The sequence below is a fragment of the Ascaphus truei genome, chromosome 2, assembly GCF_040206685.1.
Source record: "Ascaphus truei isolate aAscTru1 chromosome 2, aAscTru1.hap1, whole genome shotgun sequence".
Taxonomy (NCBI): domain Eukaryota; kingdom Metazoa; phylum Chordata; class Amphibia; order Anura; family Ascaphidae; genus Ascaphus; species Ascaphus truei.
Window position 1 is genome coordinate 143,942,711 of NC_134484.1, and position 25,353 is coordinate 143,968,063.

The window sequence follows — 25,353 nt, forward strand, 5'->3', positions numbered from 1 at the left end:
TTGCAAGTCAACTGGTCACTTTGACAGCTAGAAAATCAGAGAGAAAGACAGCAGTTATTTTTAGCACCCTCATACTGAAATCCAATGATACTGTACCCACTGAACTCCAATTTATAGTCCCATTATTATTGGGGTGTGGTTAGAAGTGCCAAGAGTGGGAAAAATAGTTAACTTTGAACCAGCTTGCAGGTCTGGGTACCCACAGAAAAATTATTTAACCTAAAAAGGCCATTTTTAATCTTTAGAATGTTCTTGATCTGAAGTAAAGGGATTACAATATTTTTTTTATGAAATACTGAGATTGGGGGGGGGGGGCTATGCGGTTTTTGATCATAGTTGTCAAGCTTTGGAAGGTTTGGGTTGCACCTCATTCATTTTTCATCTCTGTGAGGTGTTCGGTGAATTTGAAAAATGAGGGGAATAGAGTGCACCACCATTGTGAATTGCTATTCCTTTTAATGAAAATATATCTGCTTTGCAAATTACTAGGAATTTAGATGTTTGATTAAAAAAAAATCTAAGATTTTGTCTATGCAGTAAAATGATTCTACAAACATAGACACTTTGGACTTGGGAATTAAATGTCGTCAACAAATCTTGAATAATGGCAAAAAATAAATAGAATTCTTACATTTAAGAAGTCTGTCACGATTGAGGTTGACCAGACTACTTGGGATCGCAATTACCAGGCAGAACACAGAGGTTACTAAACGTTTGTTTGTTTGGCCAGAGGCAACAGTGAGCAACACTTACAGAAACAGAACAATAACACCACAAAACTGGGACTTACAGGGGACTCTTAGCTTGCTGGGTGCAGGGCACTGCCAAAGCTAGCTTACACCGAATGCCTCAAAACATCAGTCACAGCTTTCCAGTTCCACAGTCAAGGGGAGACCTCCCCGGGTCCATAGAGTCCACAATACAGTTGGTCTCACGACACAGATGCCCAGCCCGGAACAACACATTGAGTACTCATTTGCATGTCATTACCCAGAATCCCTAGCTGCAGTGGAAGCACTGTATGTTAAGAGATAATGAGGAAAGAAGGGTTGCAGACCTATCTGAGACATGTGAATGTGCTGATAAAGTGGTATTTTTAATTGTGGTTAATATGAAAATCTCATGATTTGACCATGGTGTAATACTGTACAAGCTAGAGAAACATACGAAGCAGATAACAACCTCTTGGTCCATTTAGTCTGTTCATTTTCCTATCTGCAGTAAAACATCAGAACCTATATGATTCTTGGTGATCAAAGGGAAGCGCAAACATGTGGAGATATAAAAAATAAAACTGATGGTGCAGTATTGTGACAAATAAGTGTGTATTCTTCTTTAAGTCTGCTGTTATTTATACTCACAAGTGTGAGGATGATACTGTGTACGTAAAGGTATCTTTGGGTATATGTCTGCAGTGATGATAAACTGGCTGGAACCTCGGTGTGGGAATGTATTCCTTAAATGGTTAAACACAGAAAAGCCAACATAGCGCGATCTGTTTAAAAACTGTATTCAAGTGGTTAAAAATATAACAATACACTCACATGATGTATGCTATTTAAAAGCATTTAGATACGCAATGGATCTCGCCTCCGGTGTCTTTGTGCAGTTTTTCCTTCCCTCTTCTCGGCATGCGTCTCACTCGTGCGTTCCAGCAGGGCGGATGTGACGTCAGTGAGACTTCGGGAGTTCCGGTTTGGCGGGCTGGCTGTGAATCACCTTCACTCTACGCGTTTCTTCCCTTAGGATTTCTTCAGGAGTGTTGGTGATGATACTGTGGCTAGATTATATACCCTAACATGTGTGCTGATAGGATCAACACTTAATTAGTGTCTTAAAGGGATATTCGTTTATTTATGGCTAAAGTGCAAACTGTGCTATAAAAAGTCTCAAGTATCGGATATTCTAATTAGTACTTGATTGAGATGTTATGCAAATTATTATGAATGGATGTGTACATATTGTTACAGCATATTTCATGATTCCATGTACATTAATGTTATCTCCATATTACAACATATATGGAGTCCAAAACAGAATAATATATAAACTACAATTTATTTAAAACTTAGAACATAGCGTCGCAGTAAAACTAATTTTTATAAAATATAAAATATGTAAAATTATGTATATATCTATAATAACATTCTACATAGCATTTAAAAACCTTGGTATATTGAGGATGGTCTAAATGGAGACAAGAAATGTATAATTAAAATCATGATAGATAACAGATTAATATAAATTGACATTATACAAAAACTTTATAAAAAAGGCTGATATTTTTAACAGAGGCTCTGCCCTGATAATGCCTTGCCGGATGTATGCTGAGACCTGCCCATAGATCCTGAACTGTTTACAGCAACCTGCTCCGTTCTGAGAAACCGGAAGTGACGACAGCTGGGAGTGACGATAACCGGAAGTGTCGTGGGAAAGGAGACGCCGGATCATAGACAGGCGGTCGTGTTGCAGCTATCGTGGGCATCTATAGTTTTACATACCTATGCTTATATGACATGATGCAAGTGTCTTTTTTTATTGTTTATAAACTGTTATAGTATAGTTCACGCTATGGTCTGTTTCTTCTCATTGCTTGAGACCAACACGACATTGAGAAAATAGTACTTCACATCAACAAAAAGTCTCCAGGCTACACATCACTCTTCATACCAAACAAAGATTTGGAAAAGGCTGATTTTAATCTGAGAAAGTGTGAGTTCCCATATCATAGACATCGTCAAGTCATAATACTTTGCATACATTATTGTACTATGTTGTTCTATTTGATTTTTTATATGTGATGAACGTTGCGCTCCCCAATTCTGCTTGCCACATCGATCAACGGAGAAGTTTGAACCATCCTCTATGGTTTTTTTGAGCTGCATACTATCACTTATTTAACAAAGCACTAAGCACTTATCTCTGTGTTTATTGTGTTTTTTTTAATAATTGTTTTTCACTGGCATAGCCCATGTATATCTAAAACATTCACTTAATTTGAATAGTAATTCACTAACTATTGCACTAAGTAACTTTTCACTAGAGCGCCAAATTTTTCTTTCTTCTTTTCAAAGCCTGTCTGATCTGCATGTATTCATTTAGGCAGGACAGTAGCAAGTCTATTAGCCAATATTTTTGATAGTATCTTTGCGTCCTGGTTCAAAAGAGAGATTAGCCAATGCTCGGTCACCGCGCCAAAAGACAAAATTCTTGTCATTTGGCAAAGGCGGTCACGCATCACGCATTGTGCCAGGGCGCGCAGGCAGCTACCGGGCTGTACTTTGTGTGCGCCGTGCACGCAGTCGCAGCCGTGACCACTGGGGAACTTTGTCCATTTTGAAAGCGAGCGAGAGCGCTACAGTGCTACTTGACTCACTCGAGCTTTCCTCTCTGGCAATGTGTGGACTGTAGGTTTTTGGAAAGCGATCGAGGGAGTGGGTGCAGTCATGACGTGGGGGGAGGAGGGGTGTCATGGAAGTGTCATGCATGAGAATACGCCTTTATCAAATAATAACGTGCATAATACCAGGCAATTTACAGAAGTATTCTGCAAATAATAAATAAATCGATCTATATATTTCTCAAACCGTTGTATGCGAGTCTGTTTATCCTCTCCCTAGGAGCAATCACATTGGACCTTTGGCCCGTCACTCCACCTCAGGCCAATGAGATGGCTCCCTTGGCCTGCCCTCCCCCGCACACCTTTCATCGGCCGGTCACTCACACACACACACACACACCCTCTGGCCCTCCTCAACGGCTGCCCGGCCTTGACCACCCACCCTCTCACCCCTCAACGGCTGGCCGCCCTTGCCCGCCCATCCTCACCCATCCACCCTCTCACCCCTCCGCCCTTCCCGGTGCTGGCCCGCAACAACGGAACCACCCCCTATCACCACTCCGCGGGACCTCACAAAGATCACCCTCTCCCCCGGCGCTCACCCTCTCCCCCGGTGCTCCCTCTCTCCCCCGGTGCTCCCTCCCACAGACTGCTCCCATTCCCTCCCCCCAAGAGCACACTCTCTCCGCTCTCACCTAACACAGGCCTAGAGGCCGCGCACCCAGCTCACCATCCCCGAGAGCGCTCCTCCGGCTCTCTCAGTCGGGAGCTGTACTGGCCGGCTGCCCACATCACCTCCTCATCTGAGCGTCTCAGCTCCGCCTCGCCAGGGGGAATGGAGACCGCCGAGGAACCCGAGGAGGAGGAGGGCGGTCGGTACCCGGAGAAAGAGGAGGAGCGTGGCCCGGTGCGAGGTAAGTAAACGCAGGGGAAGGGATCTTTCACGCAACATCCCGGCCCTGCCTTTCACCCCCACCCCGGCCCTGCCTTTCACCCCCAGCCCTGCCCTTCACCCCTACCCCGGCCCTGCCTTTCACCACCACCCCGGCCGGTACCCAGAGGAAGAGAAGGAGCGCGGCCTGGTGCGAGGTAAGTAAACGCAGGGGAAGGGATCTTTCACACAACATCCCGGCCCTGCCTTTCACCCCCACCCCGGCCCTGCCTTTCACCCCCGGCCCTGCCCTTCACCCCCCCCGGCCCTGCCCTTCACCCCCCCCGGCCCTGCCCTTCACCCCCCCTTCGATCCTGCCCTTCACCCTCCCCTTCAGCCCTGCCCTTCACCCCCCCCCCTTCAGCCCTGCCCTTCACCCCCCCTTCGGCCCCACCCTCCCTGCCCTTCACCCCCTCCCTGCCCTTCACCCCCTCCCTGCCCTTTGCCCCTCCCTGCCCTCCGCCCCCTCCCTGCCCTCCGCCCCCTCCCTTCCCTGCCCCCCTCCCTGCCCTTTGCCCCCTCCCTGCCCTTCGCCCCCTCCCTGCCCTTCGCCCTCTCCCTGCCCTCCGCCCCTCCCTGCCCTCCACCCCCTCCCTGCCCTTCGCCCCCTTCCTGCCCTTCGCCCCCTCCCTGCCCTTTGCCCCCTCCCTGCCCTTCGCCCCCTCGCCCCCTCCCTGCCCTTCGCCCCCTCCCTGCTCTTCGCCCCCTCCCTGCCCTTCGCCCCCTCCCTGTCCTTTGCCCCCTCGCCCCCTCCCTGCCCTTCGCCCCCTCGCCCCCTCCCGTCCCTTCGCCCCCTCCCTGCCCTTCACCCCCTCCCGGCCCTTCGCCCCCTCCCAGCCCTTCACCCCTTTGCCCCCTCCCTGCCCTTCATCCCTTTGCCCCCTCCCTGCCCTTCGCCCCTGCCCTTCCCCCCTCCCTGCCCTTCGCCCCCTCCCTGCCCTTCGCCCCCTCCCTGCCCTTCGCTCCCTCCCTGCCCTTCGCCCCCTCCCTGCCCTTTGCCCCTCCGCCCCCTCCCTGCCCTTCACCCCCTCCCTGCCCTTTGCCCCTTCGCCCCCTCCCTGCCCTTTGCCCCTTCGCCCCCTCCCTGCCCTTCACCCCCTCTCCCCCCTCCCTGCCCTTCGCCCCCTCTCCCCTCCCTGCCCTTCGCCCCCTCTCCCCTCCCTGCCCTTCACCCCCTCTCCCCCCTCCCTGCCCTTTGCCCCCTCCCTGCCCTTCGCCCTCTCCCCCCTCCCTGCCCCCCGCCCCCTCCCCCCTCCCTGCCCCCCCACTCCTCCACGCCCCTCGCCCCAGCAATCACGGGCAACGCCGGGTATATCAGCTAGTATATAATAAAATACAGCAACCAGCACACAATGATCCCGTTACTCTAGATGCTTATCCCATAGACAATAATAGTAATGATATTACTAGATTGGAGTCCGGCAAATTGGAGACAGCACACCAGGAGTATATTCCAAAATGTAGTTTGTATTGAAAGAATTCAGGCACCTCAACCAACGTTTCGGTCTGTGGAGTGCGACCTTCCTCAGGGTTGTGCAATTGTCTACTGACCGTGACTACTACTTATACCCCCACCAAGTGCAGCATGACACCCAATAAGCCAATCAGGGCCATAGAGAAAAAGCACGCGTCATTATGCAGCAGCTGTCAAGTATGATCATTACCTGCAATATTGCAGACAGGTGTCGTGCCTCGGTTCCTGCCTCTATAGTTTGACCGGATGCCCGACTCAACTGAGTGACATCAGCGCATGGGACGGAGTCCTCCCAGCCTATCTCTTGGTGTCTCTGTGGCTAATGCGCATGCGCAAGCCAAAACGACGTCCCCCACGCTACTCTACGCTTGCCTGCGTGCCGCACTGAATGTCAGCGGTGTAAACACACTAGTGCGCATGCGCATATTCAAGCGTTTTAATCTCTCAAAACATAACCTCACACCGGCAGAATTGACTGTGCTGCAAAAAGGCCTATCTTTTGTCCCGAAGTTTAACCAGAACACCTTCGACTTGGAGGTAGACATGTTCAAACTTCGACCGAGCCTAATCCAATTACAACTGGACCAATTTGCCAATTTAGGGCAAAAAGTGTGTTTGATCCACAAACCACCAACTCCAATGTCTCAACATTCATGAATCTCCTTGAGAATGGGACCCGCAGCAGGATTAAGCGCTATCAAACCAGTTTCCATAATCTCACTAGGGATGAACGTGGTGCTTTAAAAACATTAAAAAACAACAAAGAGATCATTATCCGGGCTGCGGACAAGGGTGGAGGCATTGTTGTCTTGCAATATACTTACTACAAGCATGAGATAGAACAGCAATTGGTGAACACTTGTCAATATACTGTAGGCGACTACAAAGAGATCCTACTACCTCCTATAAAAAGGAGATTGACGCAGTCATACAACTGGGCTTGAATAACAATTGGATATTCGAAGAGACTGCTAAATTCCTGACACAAACCCACCCTCGTATTCCAGTAATATATGCTTTACCGAAGATACATAAATCCGTCAGCCTAGCTGCTGGTTGTTCCCACCTCCACTGAGACCCAGGTAGGGGCCCTCTTGCATGAGGATTCACACCTTGTCATCCTAACAGGGCAACTCTGGGTGATACTCTGAGGCTCTTACTGAGGAGTCTCCTATAGAGTACCTGTCCATCCCCTCTTGTGGGTGGGACACGCCTCAGGGCCATATAGAGGGGCCCTATTCTTTAGGAGTGACACTTTCCAGAAACTGGAAAATAACAAAGTGCTCCTACTACTAAACACATAGTTACAGACTAACAGGACTTATATACAGCGAGATCCCTTATGTTGGTCTCCTCCTGGGATCTGACCCTAGAATGTTCCATCCCCACATATATAACCAATAGTGATGTCCCTAGTCCCTATGACTACTAGGGGAGGGGTATACAGTACATTCTATTTAGTATCCTTATTTAATGACACCACTAGTCACTATGATTAGGAGAGGGTATGACATTCTATTTAGTATCCTTACTTAATGACATCACTAGGCATCTTCTAGAAGGTAGGTGTGGCTAGGTTCTGCCTAGTCATCATACCCCATGTGATGGGTAGAGGTGATAGACTGTAGCCATACCTGCAGTAAACCCTATAGAACCCTTAAATTAGTAATATTCACACAGGGGTGCTACACATATGTATATATATACAGAAGTTTCTGGAATCAGGTGTTCTGGAGGGATGTACATGGAGGAGCCTCACAGTTACGTGTAAGTCCTGTATAAGATGTATTGTCCCATTTATTGTTTTCAGTTAGGGAACATGCCCCCATGTATCTAAAACCCAGATTCCAGATTAACTCTGGTTCCTCAGCCCTGAGAAATTAATCTGTCTGGAGGCCACAGTGGGTCCTTAGAACAAGGACTCAGTTGCTCCCCAATTGAGCAGCCTGTTAGGCCTGTCTTAAATGCAAGTTACAGAATGATATGTAGGAACAGAAGGAGAGTACATAGCTCCCTATCAAAGGTCCCAGCAAGGCATTCTGGAATCAGGGCAGAGAGACACAGAGTATACACCTTTCCAGTGCAAGAGTGAGAGCTGCAGACACACACACACACACACACACATATATATTGTATGACACATAATGAAAGGCTTAAAGGAGCATATGCTCCACCCTCTCCCCCCCCCCCCAAAAAAATGTTTTTTTCCACTATGTGAGAAGCAGGGGGTCTCTGGAGCTGAACTGTATTAGTTTCAGCTCCGGACCCCCTGCTTCCTGAGATACAGACCTCCGTTGGGAGTGACGGTAGCAACTCTGTAGGTTTAAAAGTCTCTGGTCATGCTGGCGAATAGGAAGCCGCAAGGGACGATGTCACAGCTTCATATTGGCCCACACGACGCAGGACATTTAATTTCGATAGCCCCACATAGCCCAGCCGGAGATGCTACCGGCACCCCTTACGGAGTTAATATTTCAGGAAACAGGGGGTCCCCGGAGCTGAAATTAACGCAATTCAGCTCCAGAGACCCTCAGATTTAAACTTGTAAAAAAAATTTTAAAAAGGGAAGCAGGTTTGCTGCTTTAAGTCCTATACTCAGTATAATCACTTGGGTAGCACTTTAGACCTGCCCTTTTTGCTTGTAGGCAGTGGCGTAGCTAGACATGTGAGGGCTCCTGGGCAAAAAAAAATTCAGGACCCCCTTATGTCTCTCTTGTTTCTCTCTCTCTCTCTCTGCGCGCTCTCTCTCTTTTTGATCACTCTCTTTGCTCTCTCTCTCTCTCTCTCTCTCTGTGTGCTCTCTCTCTCTGTCTCTGTGCTCTCTCTCTGCCTGCTCTCTCTTTGCTCTCTCTCTCTCTCATGTCTTTCTATCCCTATTATGTATTTCTCTCTTGTACTTCATTTTCTTTGTGTCTCTTCCTTCCTGTATCCTTCCTTTTCAAAGTCTGTTTTTACCCCTGTCATTTATCCTTTCCCCTCCCTCTCACCTATCCCAGCCTGTCTCTCAGGCTGCAGCTCCAGCCCCACGCTGCACTACATGAGGCCCTGTCCCCTGACCTAGGCCCGCCCACCTATGGAGGCTCTGCAGAGCAAGGAATTTCACCTCTGTCCTTCCTACTGCATCTCAGGGCCCCACCCCCTGACCCAGGCCCCACCCACCTGCAGAGGAAGGGATTTCCCTCTGTGCTTCCTACCGCTGCAGGGAATTAATGTGCAGGCAGGAAGCCGGGCCACAGACAGGGGGGAGAGCGAGCCCCCCAAGAGCATGAGCCCCCGGGCTATAGCTATGCCCCTCCTTGTAGGCTATTCCCATATATAAAGCTATGATAATCATGGTCTGGATGTGAGTGTAATGGTGTTCACCACAAACTAGACTTTGACCGCAGGGCTGAGGTGGGGATACAGATAACCGCCGGCCTACAACCACAAGACCAGGTCCGAATTGCATAGTCAGGGTCGTGTAGCCGGGCCAGGATTGGAGAGTTTGGGTAGATGGAGGTACTTTCCATAGTCAGGGGTTGGAGAGAGAAGAGTAGTCGTAATCCGTAGCCATGGCCGAGGAGAGAGCGGAAGTCCAGTAACTAGCCGAGATCCAGTGGTACAAGAAGACAGAGGTCTGTGCACAAGCTGGGGTCACAACGAAGAGAAGAAGACAGGCAACGGCACAACACAGCAGCGAGCAGCTTGTAGCAAGTAGTAGTTTATGCTCAGCAATCAGCATAAGGCTGACTGGGTATTTAAGGGAGCAGGAACCAATGGGAAGGTAGCAGGGAGTGAGAAGATTAAACGTGGCCTGTGAGCTGATAGGCGGAAGCTGAATGAGTACCAGTTGAGAAGCAGCTGAGATTGATCCTGTCATTACCTGCAGCGCGGTGTGCGCGTGCAAGTGGGATGTGGCGCGCGGCGACTGCGTCGCCAGTGAGACTGTCCCCCGAGGTTGCATCACGGAAGTGAGGACCCCAAACGTCCCTACCAGGGGTCCGCTTGCCGGAAGCAGGCCGTGTGCACGTAGATGTATGTCCATGCGCCTCTATCATGATGGCATGTGCCACGTCCGGGAGGCGGGGCCTAGCCCCGATCCTGACAGTCAGTAACTGCAGATTTTGGTGTGACTGAATTATCGTAACGTTATTTTCATGCGATAACATGAACAGAGGTTTGTGGATCTGCATTTTGAGGATAATGGCTCATTAGTATATGATTTGCATATGAGTAAGCCAGACGTCCCTTAATAGGTAACCATCTGATATTTCTCTGGTTAACGCGAGGACATTGTAACACTAATCACATTTGTACGATACTACTATCGATACGTTACATGGGGGTAACATCACGATAATACATTTAAAGGAACTTTGACGGTCTACCCCTAAAGGTTCACAATCTCTAAATTGACAAATATCCTCGGAAGAATACTGAAGATTTTTTAAACAGTTTTGATGAAAAGTTGTATCATTCTGTTGCAGGGTACATGCAACCACAAACGCGGGTTCTCTTGATAAGGCTTCTTTATTGAGCCTTAAAACCATACAGCACACAAAATAAAATAGCTTCCCTTCAGCATACAAAAACAAAATAGCTTCTCTTCAGCAGACAAAAACAAAATAGCTTCTCTTCAGCATAGAAAACAAGGCAGCTTCTCTTCAGCATGCAGGACACAGACAGTTCATCACACATGTACTTTGAAAAACAGACCTTATAGCAGTAATCTCTTCAGTATTTCAGTCCTGTCTCCTGACCAGCTAGCTTGCATCTGTGTACAGCCTGGGGGTTTTAAAACACCTTGATTATGCAGCTGGGGTCAGACTAATTAAGCAGCCCTTCTCAACTGAAACTTAACCTCGTCACTGCTGCACTGCAAGCCTAAACATAGGTTTGCCAGGTATATGGCTGGTGACATTCATTCACCCTGTCACATTCCTCCCCTGTTAGTGTGTGGCTGGGGCCACGCACGGCTGAAGCCCGACCATCCACCCTTTCTCTAGAAAAGAAGTCAGCATTTGCATTTTCTTTTCCAGGCCTGTGCTGAATCTCAAATGAGAAGGGTTGGAGGGCTATATACCACCTGGTCAATCTAGCATTGGAGTCCTTCATACTATTTAACCACTTCAATGGAGCATGGTCCGTCACCAGAGTAAAATGGACACCTGCCAGGTAATGCCTCAAAGCCTTGATTGCCCACTTTAATGTGAGGCACTCCTTCTCAATCACTGAGTAGTTTTTTTCCCTCTGGAACAATTTCCTACCCAGAAAAAGGATCGGATGTTCCACTCCCTCAAACTGTTGTGACAACACTGCCCCTAGCCCTATCTCTGATGCATCGGTTTGCACTACAAAAGGCCTGTTGAAGTCTGGGCTTCTAAGGACGGGACCCTCTGATAGACACCTTTTTATGTCCTCAAAGGCTCTCTGACAGTCCCTTGACCATACCACTAGTGTAGGGGCACACTTTTTTGTGAGGTCCGTTAATGGGGCTGCATCTTCCGAGTAGTTGGGGATGAACCACCGATAGTACCCTGCTAAACCCAGCAGAGAGCGTACCTGCGTTTTTGTTTGGGGGGTCGGAACTTCTTTCAGGGCAACTACCTTGTCGGCTAATGGTCTTACTTTTCCACCTCCCACTGCATACCCTAAGTATTTGGTTTCTGCCTTACCTAAGGCACATTTCTTAGGGTTGGCTGTGAGCCCTGCCTCTCTTAGAGATTTGAGGACCGCTTTCAGCCTATTTAGATGGGCCCGCCAATGTTTACTATAAATGACAATGTCATCTAGGTAGGCTGCGGCATAAGCCCTATGGGGTCTCAGCACTTTATCCATGAGTCTCTGAAATGTGGCTGGGGCTCCATGCTATCCCAATGGCATTGTCACAAACTGGTATAAACCCATGGGAGTGGCAAAGGCTGTTTTGCACTTGGACTTTTCCTCTAAAGGTATTTGCCAGTATCCTTTTGTTAAGTCCAGCGTGGATATATATTCCGCGTTACCAAGGGCGTCAATTAACTCGTCCACCCTTGGCATCGGATATGCGTCAAACTTGGATATCGCATTGACCTTTCGGAGGTCCACACAAAATCTTACCTTCCCATCGGGTTTAGGGACCATAACTAGTGGACTACACCACTCACTGCATGATTCCTCAATCACTCCAAAGTGTAACATTTCTTGTACCTCCTTCTCTACCAGGGCCCTACGACTTTCAGGAAACCAATATGGACGGGAACGTACTTTTACCCCAGGTGCTGTCTCGATCACATGTGAAATTAAATTAGTTTGCCCTGGCAAATCAGAAAAAACATCATGGAATTGTGTAATTATTGCTAACATGTCCCCTTTTTGTTCAAAGGACAACTGTCTACCCATTGGGATTTTATCGTCACCCACAATGTTCTCCCGTGGGAGCTGAGGACCCAAATCCATTTCCTCCTCCACCGGGTGGATGAATAGAGACCGCTGCATCTTCCAGGGTTTCAGCAAGTTCACATGGTAAATTTGTTTACCCTTCCTGGACCCTGGTTGAGCGATCTCGTAATCCACATCACCCGTGCGGCGGAGTACTTCGAATGGGCCCTGCCATTTGGCTAGGAGTTTGCTCTCACGACTGGGTAACAACAACATCACCTGATCTCCTGGGTGAAACACTCTCATACGAGCATTTTGATTGTAATGTCTCTCCTGACTATCCTGGGCTGATCTAAGATTCTCCCTAGCAAAATGCCCGACCACATCTAGGCGCTTCCTAAGGTCCAATACATATTGCAGGGTATTCTTTGAAGGGGGCCACTGTTCCTCCTAGGACTCCTTTAGGAGGTCTAGGATGCCCCGGGGTTGGCGGCCATACAGCAGTTCAAATGGAGAGAATCCCATGGAGGCCTGGGGAACTTCCCGCACTGCAAACAGCAGAAAAGGGAGAAGTTCATCCCAGGCTCTCTTCTCTGAATCTACAAATTTCCTCAGCATCCCTTTTAGAGTTCGGTTAAATCTTTCCACCAATCCGTCAGTCTGTGGATGGTAGACCGATGTCCGAACAGACTTGACCTCTAGTAATTTTAAGACATCCTGCATCAGTTTAGCCATAAAATTTGTACTTTGGTCTGTCAACATAACCTGGGGAAGTCCAACCCGTTAGAACAGCTCCAACAACTTGTTGGCTACTTGCTTCGCCGTTGCTGTTCTCAGGGGGAACGCCTCCGGATATCTTGTTGCATAGTCAACTATTACAAGAATAAACCAGTGTCCTTTCGCAGAAGGTTCTAGAGGTCCTACCAAGTCTACCCCAATCCTCTCAAAGGGAACTGACACCAAGGGTAGAGGAACCAAAGGGGCTGGTGTTTGTCCCTTCGGACTAGTTAGCTGGCACTCCGGACATGCCGCACATAACTTAGCAATATCACTATGCATCCCTGGCCAATAGAATCGGGACGATATACGGTCCAATGTTTTATCCCTGCCCAGGTGACCACCCCAAGGGACAGTATGGGCTAGAGTTAAAACAGACTTAACAAACGCCTTGGGAACCAATATCTGTCTGGTGACCTCCCCTGATTGTTTCTGCCTATTCACCCTATACAGGATATCATTTGATAATTCAAAATGGGGGAATACTATCACCCCCTGTGCATTCAATATCTGCTCATCAATTTTTACCACCTTATCATACTGTCGAGCAAGGACTGGGTCTTCACTTTGCCTCTGGCGAAAATCAGGGAGGTATAGGTCTGGTAAATCTCCAGGGCCCATATCCCCCTCCCTCTGGCCATCCCCAGCCATCACTTGTGACTTCTGGCTACTAGAATGGTCACCTTGAGACCCAGATTTCTGCAACCAGTCCTGTTTGTCAGAGCGTCTTTGCTTCCGAGTCTTTGGAACCCGGTGTCTACTGGGAAAAAGGTCTGCCGAGAAGGGGAACAGTTTGCCAGGGTTCTCCTGAGCCATAGAATAAGGCTCCTCGTGAGAGACTGGAACCATTAGGTCCGAAAAGAAAGGCCAGTCCCGGCCAAGCACAACGGGGGCAGGGAGCCAAGGAGCGACTCCTACTTCGAGGTAGGCCTCCTGATCTTTTACCTGTAGCCGGATTTTGGCCATCGGATACCATTTTACATCGCCATGTATACATTCTATACTCCATGGAGAGTCAAAAGAACACACGATAGGCGGTAACAGTTCCTGGAAGACCAGAGTTTTCCCAGAGCCCGAATCTACAAGGGCCTGGTCGTTTTTTCCCCCAACCTGGGCTGGAAGTAGCCAGGGCTTGTAATTTTCTCCAGTGAAGGCCGAGGCGACGGTCCTGCTGAAGGAACAATCCATCTGTGGACAGTCCACATGCCAGTGACCTTGTTCTCCGTAGGCTGAACAAGGAGAGGGTTCCCTCGCAGGAGGGGGCCGTGGATAGCGCTCCGCTGGACGGATACTGGAGACCAGGCATCTGGTGGGTGCTGTGGGCGACGTCCTTTGAAGCTCCTCTCATTTGGCGACAAGCCGACATCAGGAAGGGGATGAGGGTCTCGGCGGTGCTTGACTTCTTCCTTATTGGAAGGACTGCTCCTTTTGTGGCACTTGGCGGTTGCGCATGGAGGGGCCGTAGTTTCACCGTTATTCCAATCTCCCTCTTTGGGTCTCCGCAAGTGCTGGTGAAGTTGGATCCGTCGGGTCTAGGGCACTCGTCTGATCCTCGGCCCAAAGGAAGTTCTCAACGAGTCGGACCGCCAAAGCTAGGGTTTCAGCAGCATGGCGTTTTACCCACAAGCGTGCGGAAGGGGGTATTATCTGTAGGAATTGTTCCAAAACCACTTGCTCAAGAAGCGCCTCCTTAGTACACTCCTCGGGTTGTATCCAGCGAGTACACAAGTCCAATAACCGCTGAGCGAGGACCCGGGGTCTCATCTTAGCGGTGTACTTCAGGTTCCGGAACTGCTGCCGGTAGGTCTCTGGTGTCAGATCTAAGCGATCCAGTATGGCGGCTTTTACTTGTTGGTAGTCCATTGCATGATCTGCTGGGATGCCCTGATATGAGGCCTGGGCTTCTCCTATGAGGAGCGGGGCCAAAGCAGTTGCCCAGCGATCTGCAGCCCAGCCCTGAGCTTCGGCAACCCTTTCAAATGTCAGTAGAAAAGCCTCTGGATCCTCGTTCAGAGCCATTTTCCTCAGGAGGACCGGGGGTTTGTTCGCAAGTTCTGGACTGGCAGACCCCTGGAATTGGTTCAGCAGCTTGGCCATCCGCTCATCCTGTGCTGCCTGCTGCTGGGTTAGGAGCTGGGTTTGCTGCTGCAATAGTAGTTGGGCCTGCTCCTGCATTAACAGTCCCTGCTGTTTGGTCTGCTCCTGCATTAACAGTCCCTGCTGTCTGGTCTGCTCGCACAGAAACTCTTTTAAAAATTCTTCCATTTTTCTAATTTTTGTGTGTGTGTGTGGCCCTTCAACTGCAGGGGCCTCTCAAAATCCCGGCACTTCTGACACCATATGTTGCAGGGTACATGCAACCACACACGCAGGTTCTCTTGATAAGGTATCTTTATTGAGCCTTAAAAACATACAGCACACAAAACAAAATAGCTTCTCTTCAGCATACAAAAACAAAATAGCTTCTCTTCAGCAGACAAAAAACAAAATAGCTTCTCTTCAGCATAGAAAACAAGGCAGCTTCTCTTCAGCATGCAGGACACAGACAGTTCATCACACATGTACTTTGAAAAACAGACCTTATAGCAGTAATCTCTTCAGTATTTCAGTCCTGTCTCCTGACCAGCTAGCTTGCATGTGTGTACAGCATGGGGGTTTTAAAACACCTTGATTATGCAACTGGGGTCAGACGAATTAAGCAGCCCTTCTCAACTGAAACTTAACCTCGTCACTGCTCCACTGCAAGCCTAAACATAGGTTTGCCAGGTATATGGCTGGTGACGTTCATTCACCCTGTCACACATTTTCTCTCTCAATATGGAGAATATCTAAACATTTTGAGGTTAATTGGTAGCATGATACACAGAATAGTAAAATATTACTTACATTGCACTTACTTGATTAAATTGCGCTAGGGGAAAGTATAATGTGGTTATGGTTTGTACAATGTAATGTGTGCAAGTTACAATCGAATGGTTTCTCGTTACCTTAGTATCACTTACGCACTATAAATAATTAATTTCCGTCTGTCAAGGGGTGCAGCAATACGTGTTCAAAATGGTTAAATGGTCTAAGAAATGTAATACATGCTGATTAATCAAACAAAATATGTTGTTTTTATTATTTGTTACACAGAACAAAAAAAATTCTACTGTAACCCTTTTTTTCCCTGTAGGACTCTTTGTTTCACTATCATTGCTAGTATATCTCACGCAATTTTTCCACAAATAAACCACTGACATTTTTTGCACACAACAAAAATTAGTAATTCTTAAAGTGAGATATAGTTACAGATTAATGACTCACAAGTAATGGTAATTATCTTATCATCACAACACAAAGCCATGCCATAATTATGCATTAGGTAATTACATTGATCAGGCATGTCATTTAGGACACAAGGGAAAGCCCAAGTGACTGCATTATGGGCCTCAGTTATAATTCATAGGAATAGTTACTGGTGTTGGACCACTGTAGCAAATCTCTCACCCCCAAGGTCATGGAAATTGACATGCAGCAATGACTGCTTTCTCACAGACAAATAAAACATCTTGTCCAAAACACAAAACTCGGGCTCTCCACAAAAGGTAACTACTCTCACTACTCCAAACACAAACAGAGAAATTCCAAATGTATGGAAGGACTCCTCTTCTAGAGAAGATCTCAGCATTGAACGCCCAATGGAGATCAATTCACTAATATTACCAAAATAGAAAACAAATCTGTTACGGAAAAAAAATGTGTACTTCAGAAGGCAGAGATGAATATATATATATATATATATATATATATATATATATATATATATATATATATATATATATATATATACATATATATATATATATACATATATATATATATATATATATATATATATATATATTGTAATATATATATATTACAAAAACAACACAAAAATTATGTAGCGCTCAGGAGGATATACAGTGACACTAATAACAATACATTATTAAATCATAATAACATACTAGATAAAAAATAAATTACCACAATTTAACCTAATTAAATCTACAAACCATAACGTGATAGTGATATAGAAAATGTCCAAAATAAATGTTCCACTCAGAAAGAAAAAAAAATCCAGAGTGATATGCAGTCCCAGTTGAAGATCCAGGGAGCGTCTTTGCAGCTTTAAAGAGAGTCGTATAGCCAACCACCTTGGATGTATGGACAAAAAACAAACAAAATCTCCATAGCACGTAACTGTTTAAAAATAAAGGTACATTTATTTAAAAAATCAGCAACCCATAAGAAATACACTTACAGGATTTCATACAGAACCATTCGTGGGAGAGAAATCTTTATTGTGGTCATCTGCGAGAGTAGGGGGAGTCCCAGGTAGGCAGAGTAGATAAACACAGCCTGTAGCCACCGCAAGCTCCTGTCACGAGTTGGCGGCAAAATAGAAAGGCATTCAGTGCCTTCACGTCCTCTGCTCCTGCATAAGGTGGTTGCCAGCACTTGAGAATACAGCCAGCTAAAGCGCAGGGACGCCCAGAACTCCGTGTACACAGACCCAAACGTGATGACGTCACCAGCCCTACGCGTTTCGTCACACAAAGGCGACTTCGTCAGGGGCTGTATGATTGGTCAAAGGCAGCCAATGAAATAGGCTGAATCATGTAAACCTATTCTCACATTAGTTCCTTGATTCACCACAAAGCGTAAATGGATAAAAAGTAGTTATAAATCACAACATAACAAATTCATGACAACAAAACATCAATACTAATGTTGTTCACACCATACACTGAGAATAACTTTAACCATTTCATGAAATATATTTAGTCTCAACTAACACTTTAAATGTGTTAGAAAAAGCTATCTTACTGATACCAATCTAACTTTCATCAAATCTTTTTTAATTTTCCCCAGTTCCTTACTGGACTGTTCGATTACCAGTATGGTAAGGTCAAATGAGCACTTATTGAGTATCCCAATCCATTTTTTGCAGACATATGGTCGGTTGGTTCTTAATCCTGAACCCTCTGGGTAACAACCCCTCTCGATGGTAGTGAGAGAGTGTCACCCCATGCAGGTTATAGTCAATTTCCCTCTTCTTTAACTTCACCAGATCATTATAAATTTCTGATGGTTTTTCAGGTCCGAGTACCTCATCAAATTTTTCAGTATATCTGATGGATGCTATTTCTGCCTCGCTATAGGTAAGCGTGTCAGAGATAGAGGAGAAGAGTCCTGCAGTATCAGCAAATTCCTCCATGATCCAATGTGTAAATCCCCAAAGCAATAGGAAGAGTGTGATATGTAATGAAAAAAATATCCAAAAATGCTCTACTCAATATGCTATAGAGGAGCAAAAATAATAGTCCTGGGTGCTCAACTCATAAGAAAGTAATAGTCAGATAAGGCAGTTGGCACTCCAATAGGTGCTGGTAAGCCACAGGTGCACGTCCCATATAGAGAATGTAGTTATACGTTACCGTTCCAAGGATTGGTAAACAAGAGACAGCACTCAATGTTGAAAATCAAAGTGTATTAGTGAAAGCAAAAATACATCCAGAAACCCAAAGTTTCGGTCCTACAGAATGGGACCTTCCTCAGGGGATTACAAAGGGAGAATGACACAGTTCACCACATATTTATACATCAAACACTGAAAGTCAATTAACCAATCACCATCACCCAATTAAATTAACACAAGAAACCGGCAGCTCTGATGTCATGTGTTGATTAAGCTTACATAAGATACCTCCATACTGCTAATCACCCAGCTGTGTATTGCATCCATTGTCATGGTTACCAATGGGTGTGAGCTCTGATTGATATGTCAGGGGCAATAGGGAGAGGATATCTAAAGAAGTAAAGCAGGTTGTGCCATACATACGTGACACATAAGGCAGAGAACAGCAAAATCAGGACACTAAACCAGTGTACTTGTATCCAAACATTCATTGAGACCTCTGGGAGAAAGTGTACCGAGTGAATATATCCAAAAAGATTCTCTCATACATAGTGTCTTAAATCTATCCCCACCTAATAAAGTTGGCCAACAGCTAGTGCCTGGAAATATCAAATGTGGCAGATCCAGATGTTTAATGTGTAGACATCTTCATCTGTCGGATACTTTTTCTTCATTTAGCAACAAGTCTGAATACACATTGAAAAGTTCAATCAATTGTCTCTCTACTTATATAGTGTATGTTTTATCTTGTTCATGTAATTTGCAATATGTGGGTCGCACTAAAAGAGCACTGTGCATCAGATTCCTTGAACACAGACGTTCCATCATTAAGGGAGTGTTGGCGCACAGTGTTTCCCTTCATTTTTCCCAAGTGCATTCAAAGGACCCCAAGGGACTTGTGATTATGGGTATCGAGAGTATTCCTAGTACTTTATTAGGTGGGGATAGATTTAAGACACTATGTATGAGAGAATCTTTTTGGATATATTCACTCGGTACACTTTCTCCCAGAGGTCTCAATGAATGTTTGGATACAAGTACACTGGTTTAGTGTCCTGATTTTGCTGTTCTCTGCCTTACTGCTTGGGTTACTCCATTGGTTCCTCTCCCCCTATCTTTGGATAGGGTTCTGTGTTTTGGAGGGGATTCCTGTGTATTATATATATTTTCTGATTAGGTATTATCTTTTTGTCAATCCAGTTATTTTTTATAATAATTTTAGTAATAATTTGTTTAGGAATTATCTAATAATTATTATTACATATTATTAGACTATATATTTTTTTAATTAATGAATTATATGTGATTGATTATTATTTTATGCATTTGCTTATTGTACAGTATAAATTGTTTGATTATTTTGGGAATGTTGTTCTCATCACACATAAGGAGTTAAACATGGTTATTTATCTTTATATTATATTGTGTAGTGGTATATAGTTGTTTGTGTAATATTATTATATTATATTATTATATTATACAATGTTTAGAATTATTATAGATTTAGGTTCCAAATTCTATTGGTATATATTTTTCCATATTTGATGAAAGTTAGATTGGTATCAGTAAGATAGCTTTTTCTAACACATTTAAAGTGTTAGTTAAGACAAAATATATTTAATTAAATGGTTAAAGTTATTCTCAGTGTATGGTGTGAACAACATTAGTATTGATGTTTTGTTGTCATGAATTTGTTATGTTGTGATTTATAACTACTTTTTATCCATTTACGCTTTGTGGTGAATCAAGGAACTAATGTGAGAATAGGTTTACATGATTCAGCCTATTTCATTGGCTGTCTTTGACCAATCATACAGCCCCTGACGAAGTCGCCTTTGTGTGATGAAACGCGTAGGGCTGGTGACGTCATCACGTTTGGGTCTGTGTACACGGAGTTCTGGGTGTCCTTGCGCTTTAGCTGGCTGTATTCTTAAGTGCTGGCAACCACCTTATGCAGGAGCAGAGGACGTGAAGGCACTGAATGCCTTTCTATTTTTCCGCCAACTCGTGACAGGAGCTTGCGGTGGCTACAGGCTGTGTTTATCTACTCTGCCTACCTGGGACTCCCCCTACTCTCGCAGATGACCACAATAGAGATTTCTCTCCCACGAATGGTTCTGTTTGAAATCCTGTAAGTGTATTTCTTATGGGTTGCTGATTTTTTAAATAAATGTACCTTTATTTTTAAACAGTTACGTGCTATGGAGCTTGCGCTTTTGTTTCTGTTTTTTGTCTATATATATATATATATATATATATATATATATATATAATCAAAAAATAAATAGATGATACCGTTCTGTGGCTAACGAAATGCTTTTATTTGTGCGAGCTTTCGAGATACACTGATCTCTTCTTCTGGCGATGTTACAATGAATGAAGCAAGCAAAAGGGAATACTTAAAAACAGTGTCTCTGGAATGTTATCTGTGCTGGTCCTTCCCCCGGTGTGGATGTGTTTTATGGCTAGAGGTGTCAAAAGGTTCCTGAAAGCAAGTGATGTAAGAGTGTGTGTGTGTATCTGTGTGAATAAAAATGAATGGAGAGCCCACAGTATATACAGTGCTTTACAAAAGGTGTGTGTGGAGTGGGAGTGGATATAAATGGTGTGGGTGGGTGTGGAAATGTGAGAGATGGTAGCACAACTAAAAGTGTGTGTGGATACTATGTGGTCCCTATTGGTGTATAGGGATGGAAAAACAAGGAGTATTAGTATGTGTAAGAGACAGCTGTGTGTGCATACATATAGCACAGTATGTACAGAAATGGCCTTTAGCGTCATGGGAAGAGAGTTCACTTGTGTCAGTAATGACTCATAAAATTTCGATCTCTGTTTTGGCCACTGCTAAGTGTCCCGAACAGTTGCATAAATTTGTATTCATGCAACCGTCTCTCTTTCGGTGTTTTAAGATTACCTTTGAGTATAGCAACTCTCAGATCGTTCATCTTATGGCCAGAGTCAGAGAAATGTTTGCCAACAGGACTGTCTCTTGTTCCGCGTGTGATGCTGTGGCGATGCAGGTTCATTCTCTTGTTTAGCCCCTGCCCTGTCTCACCTATGTAGTAGCAGCCCCCTGGGCATTTCATGCACATGATGAGGTACACGACATTGCTGGAGGAACAGGTGAACCTTCCTCTGATTTTGTATTCCCGATTCCTGTTTGGTATTTGTATTGTGTCCGCTGTGTAGAGCATTGCGCAGGTTCTGCATCTTGGGTCCTGGCATGGTTTTGTCCCGCATTCAGTTGTACTGCTGAATACTTTACTCCTCACCATAATATTCTTGAGATTATGGGGTTGTCTGTATGATAATAAGGGTGCTTCAGGGAAGACCTGTTGCAGTCTTGTATCTTCCTGGAGGATGGGTTGTAGTTTCCTGGCGATCTTGCGTAGGGCTCCTAGGTGTGGGTTATATGTGACCACCAAAGGTACCCTGTCGCTTGTCTCCTTGTGTTTGTATTCAAGGAGATCACTTCTTGGTATTCTGGTGGCTTTGTGAATTTGCTGGTCTACAATTCTGTGGTTATATCCACGGTTTATAAAGTCTGATCTCAAGGCTTTAATCCGCTGGTCTCTGTCTGCTGTGTCGGAGCATATCCGGTTGTATCATATAGCTTGACTGTAGATGGTTGCATGTTTGGTGTGTGTCGGGTGGAAGCTGTTGTCCATCAAATAGCTTGCTCTGTCTGTAGGTTTGCGGTATACAGAAGTCTGTAGTTGGTTGTTCTTTATAGTAATGGTGGTGTCTAGGAAATGTACTTCATCCGGGGAATGGGTGAGTTTGAGGTTGATGGTCGGGTGGAACGTATTGAAGTTGTCATAGAACTGTAGGAGGTCCTGTTCGCCAGAGGTCCAAATCAGGAGGATGTCATCGATGTAGCGAAGGTATGTAAGGGGTTTCAAGTGACAGGTGGAAAGAAAGTCACTTTCCAGTTTTGCGCAGAACAGATTGGCATACTGTGGCGCCATCCGAGTACCCATAGCGGTCCCGGTTGTCTGGAGGTATGTGTCATTTCCAAATGTGAAGTAGTTATGGGTCAGAATAAATTCGATGCATTTAGTCACTGTCTCTGTGAGTGGCTCCTGCGTATATATATATATATGTGTGTGTGTGTGTTCTGGCCCTCCAGCCCCTTATAACAAAGGAGTAGGGTCAGACAGGTTAACTCATCCCCTTTAAATGCACTCAAAGTATTTCTATCTTCTGTAGCTTTATTGGAAAAAGTAGTACAGGAACATATAAAATAACTTGAAGGGTGGCACTTGTGGGGGGAAGGTGAATTCATAATGCCTTGTATGGGAGAGGCAGTAAAAGGTGTGTACTCATAGGCTGCAAGATCCAAGAGGAAGCACACTTTCCTGTACAGACAGGAATAGGCAGGGGAGTGTACCAAATACTAAAACATGGCAGGGGAGTATGGGCAAACCATCTCAGGTTTTGAACATAGGGAGGTTGCCAAGCCAACAGGCAGAAACTATGAGGGAAAGTAGTTACAATAGTAACAACATTGTGGCAACCACACTGGTGAGTGCTGGCAGCCTGAGAGCAGAGGAAATACATAATCCTGTTCCAGGACAATATATTCAGCTTTGCCTCCTGAGGTACACATTTTGATTTCTTAACAGCTTTGTTTTTTTACTTCGGTAACATTATTCGTCTGAAGAGTAATTAGGCACCAAGTTTATTTAATTAAACCTCTGTAAATATATATATGTTGTATTCATTTAGTGTACTATACTATCTGTATTGTATGTCTTTATTTATATAGCGCCATTAATGTACATAGCGCTTCACAGTAGTAATACATGTGGTAATCGAATAAATAACAGATAATATAAATAACAGATCATGGGAATAAGTGCTTTAGACATAAACATAACATTAAGGAAGAGGAGTCCCTGCCCCGAGGAGCTTACAATCTAATTGATGTGAAATACATTAGTGTCAAGATACATTTCAATACCTTCCCGTGCTTCGCAACTTTTTACTTCTGAAAAATCTAGAATGTCATTCTGACCACACTCTAATTATCACATACTAGCAAATGCTGCATATTCTCCCTGTTAAGTATGAGCTTCTAACAAAAGCAATGTGTTTTATTCTGGAGCTGCTTAAAAGCTATGTAAACAGATCATGCATTATAAAACAAACAGGGCTAGGAATAGCTTGCTATCTGCTGATGGTTAGCCAATTGTAGTTACTTGCAGGCTAAGCTGAGTTTTCCTCTCCCTCTTAGGTAACGCTAATAGTACTAGCTAGAGCGACGCGACCAGTGACGTCACACGTCGCCGTCACTATAGCAAAAGTTGCACTCTGGTGTGCGATGTCGCTGGTGGCAAGGGGCTATGTGATTAGCTTCTGCCAGTCATGTGGTGCGGCTGTCTCTGTAAATCTCAAAATCTTTTGACCAAACTGATTTTGATCGCTGTGACGTCACCGTCCCGTCCACTATGAGCAGTCGCTACGGACTACATTGAGTTGCTTTGCGGCTGCACGCCATTGCTATACCCAGGACTATAAGTGCAGCCTTAGGCTGGAAACAACAATTTAATAGAAATATTTCAAATTGGGAGATCAGAAAAAGCTGATAGGTGGTGGAACTTGAAACTCTCCTCACATGACCAAGGAGGCGCGAGCTTCCCCCCCCCTCTCATAAAAACCCTCTACATAAAGACATACAAATAACAAGAGGACACATATATGGAGGTAAAAGGCCGCGGCTTATTTATTAACACAAATGGGGATAGCGTACCACCTGTCCGCGCCAGAATGCTCAGGGCTGGGCAACGCAAAGGGGGCACCCGGAAGTACGTCCCGGTGACCTGCCCCCTTGCTTCAAACCCCCCGATAACCAGCCCCGAGCCACTTCTGGGGAACAAGCACCTACCCCCCCCCCAACTGCCGCCGCGACAAAGCAATTGGTCCACTGACCCCTCCATCGTTATCTTTTCTTCATTGTCTCGAATATATACGCTTATTTATCTGCAAAATAAAGAAATGTTAACACGGAAACAATTTTTTTTTTTTTTTTTTTTAAACTCAAGTCAAAAGGGATGGGTGGGTGGGAAACCGTTGAACGCCAAGGAACAAGTGACAGTTGCTTGTTCCTTGGCTCTATTTGAAAACTAACCGCCCCAACTGCCTTCCCTGATCGCGCACGCGACCAACAGCCTAGCTGGGGGGGGGGGGGCCGCACCCCCCGGTCAATAGCTGTAGCCACCCATGCGGGCTAGGCCAGCTCTATGACCAAGGAGGCGCGAGCTTCCCCCCCCCCCTCTCATAAAAACCCTCTACATAAAGACATACAAATAACAAGAGGACACATATATGGAGGTAAAAGGCCGCGGCTTATTTATTAACACAAATGGGGATAGCGTACCACCTGTCCGCGCCAGAATGCTCAGGGCTGGGCAACGCAAAGGGGGCACCCGGAAGTACGTCCCGGTGACCTGCCCCCTTGCTTCAAACCCCCCGATAACCAGCCCCGAGCCACTTCTGGGGAACAAGCACCTACCCCCCCCCCAACTGCCGCCGCGACAAAGCAATTGGTCCACTGACCCCTCCATCGTTATCTTTTCTTCATTGTCTCGAATATATACGCTTATTTATCTGCAAAATAAAGAAATGTTAACACGGAAACAATTTTTTTTTTTTTTTTTTTTAAACTCAAGTCAAAAGGGATGGGTGGGTGGGAAACCGTTGAACGCCAAGGAACAAGTGACAGTTGCTTGTTCCTTGGCTCTATTTGAAAACTAACCGCCCCAACTGCCTTCCCTGATCGCGCACGCGACCAACAGCCTAGCTGGGGGGGGGGGGGGGCCGCACCCCCCGGTCAATAGCTGTAGCCACCCATGCGGGCTAGGCCAGCTCTATGACCAAGGAGGCGCGAGCTTCCCCCCCCCCCTCTCATAAAAACCCTCTACATAAAGACATACAAATAACAAGAGGACACATATATGGAGGTAAAAGGCCGCGGCTTATTTATTAACACAAATGGGGATAGCGTACCACCTGTCCGCGCCAGAATGCTCAGGGCTGGGCAACGCAAA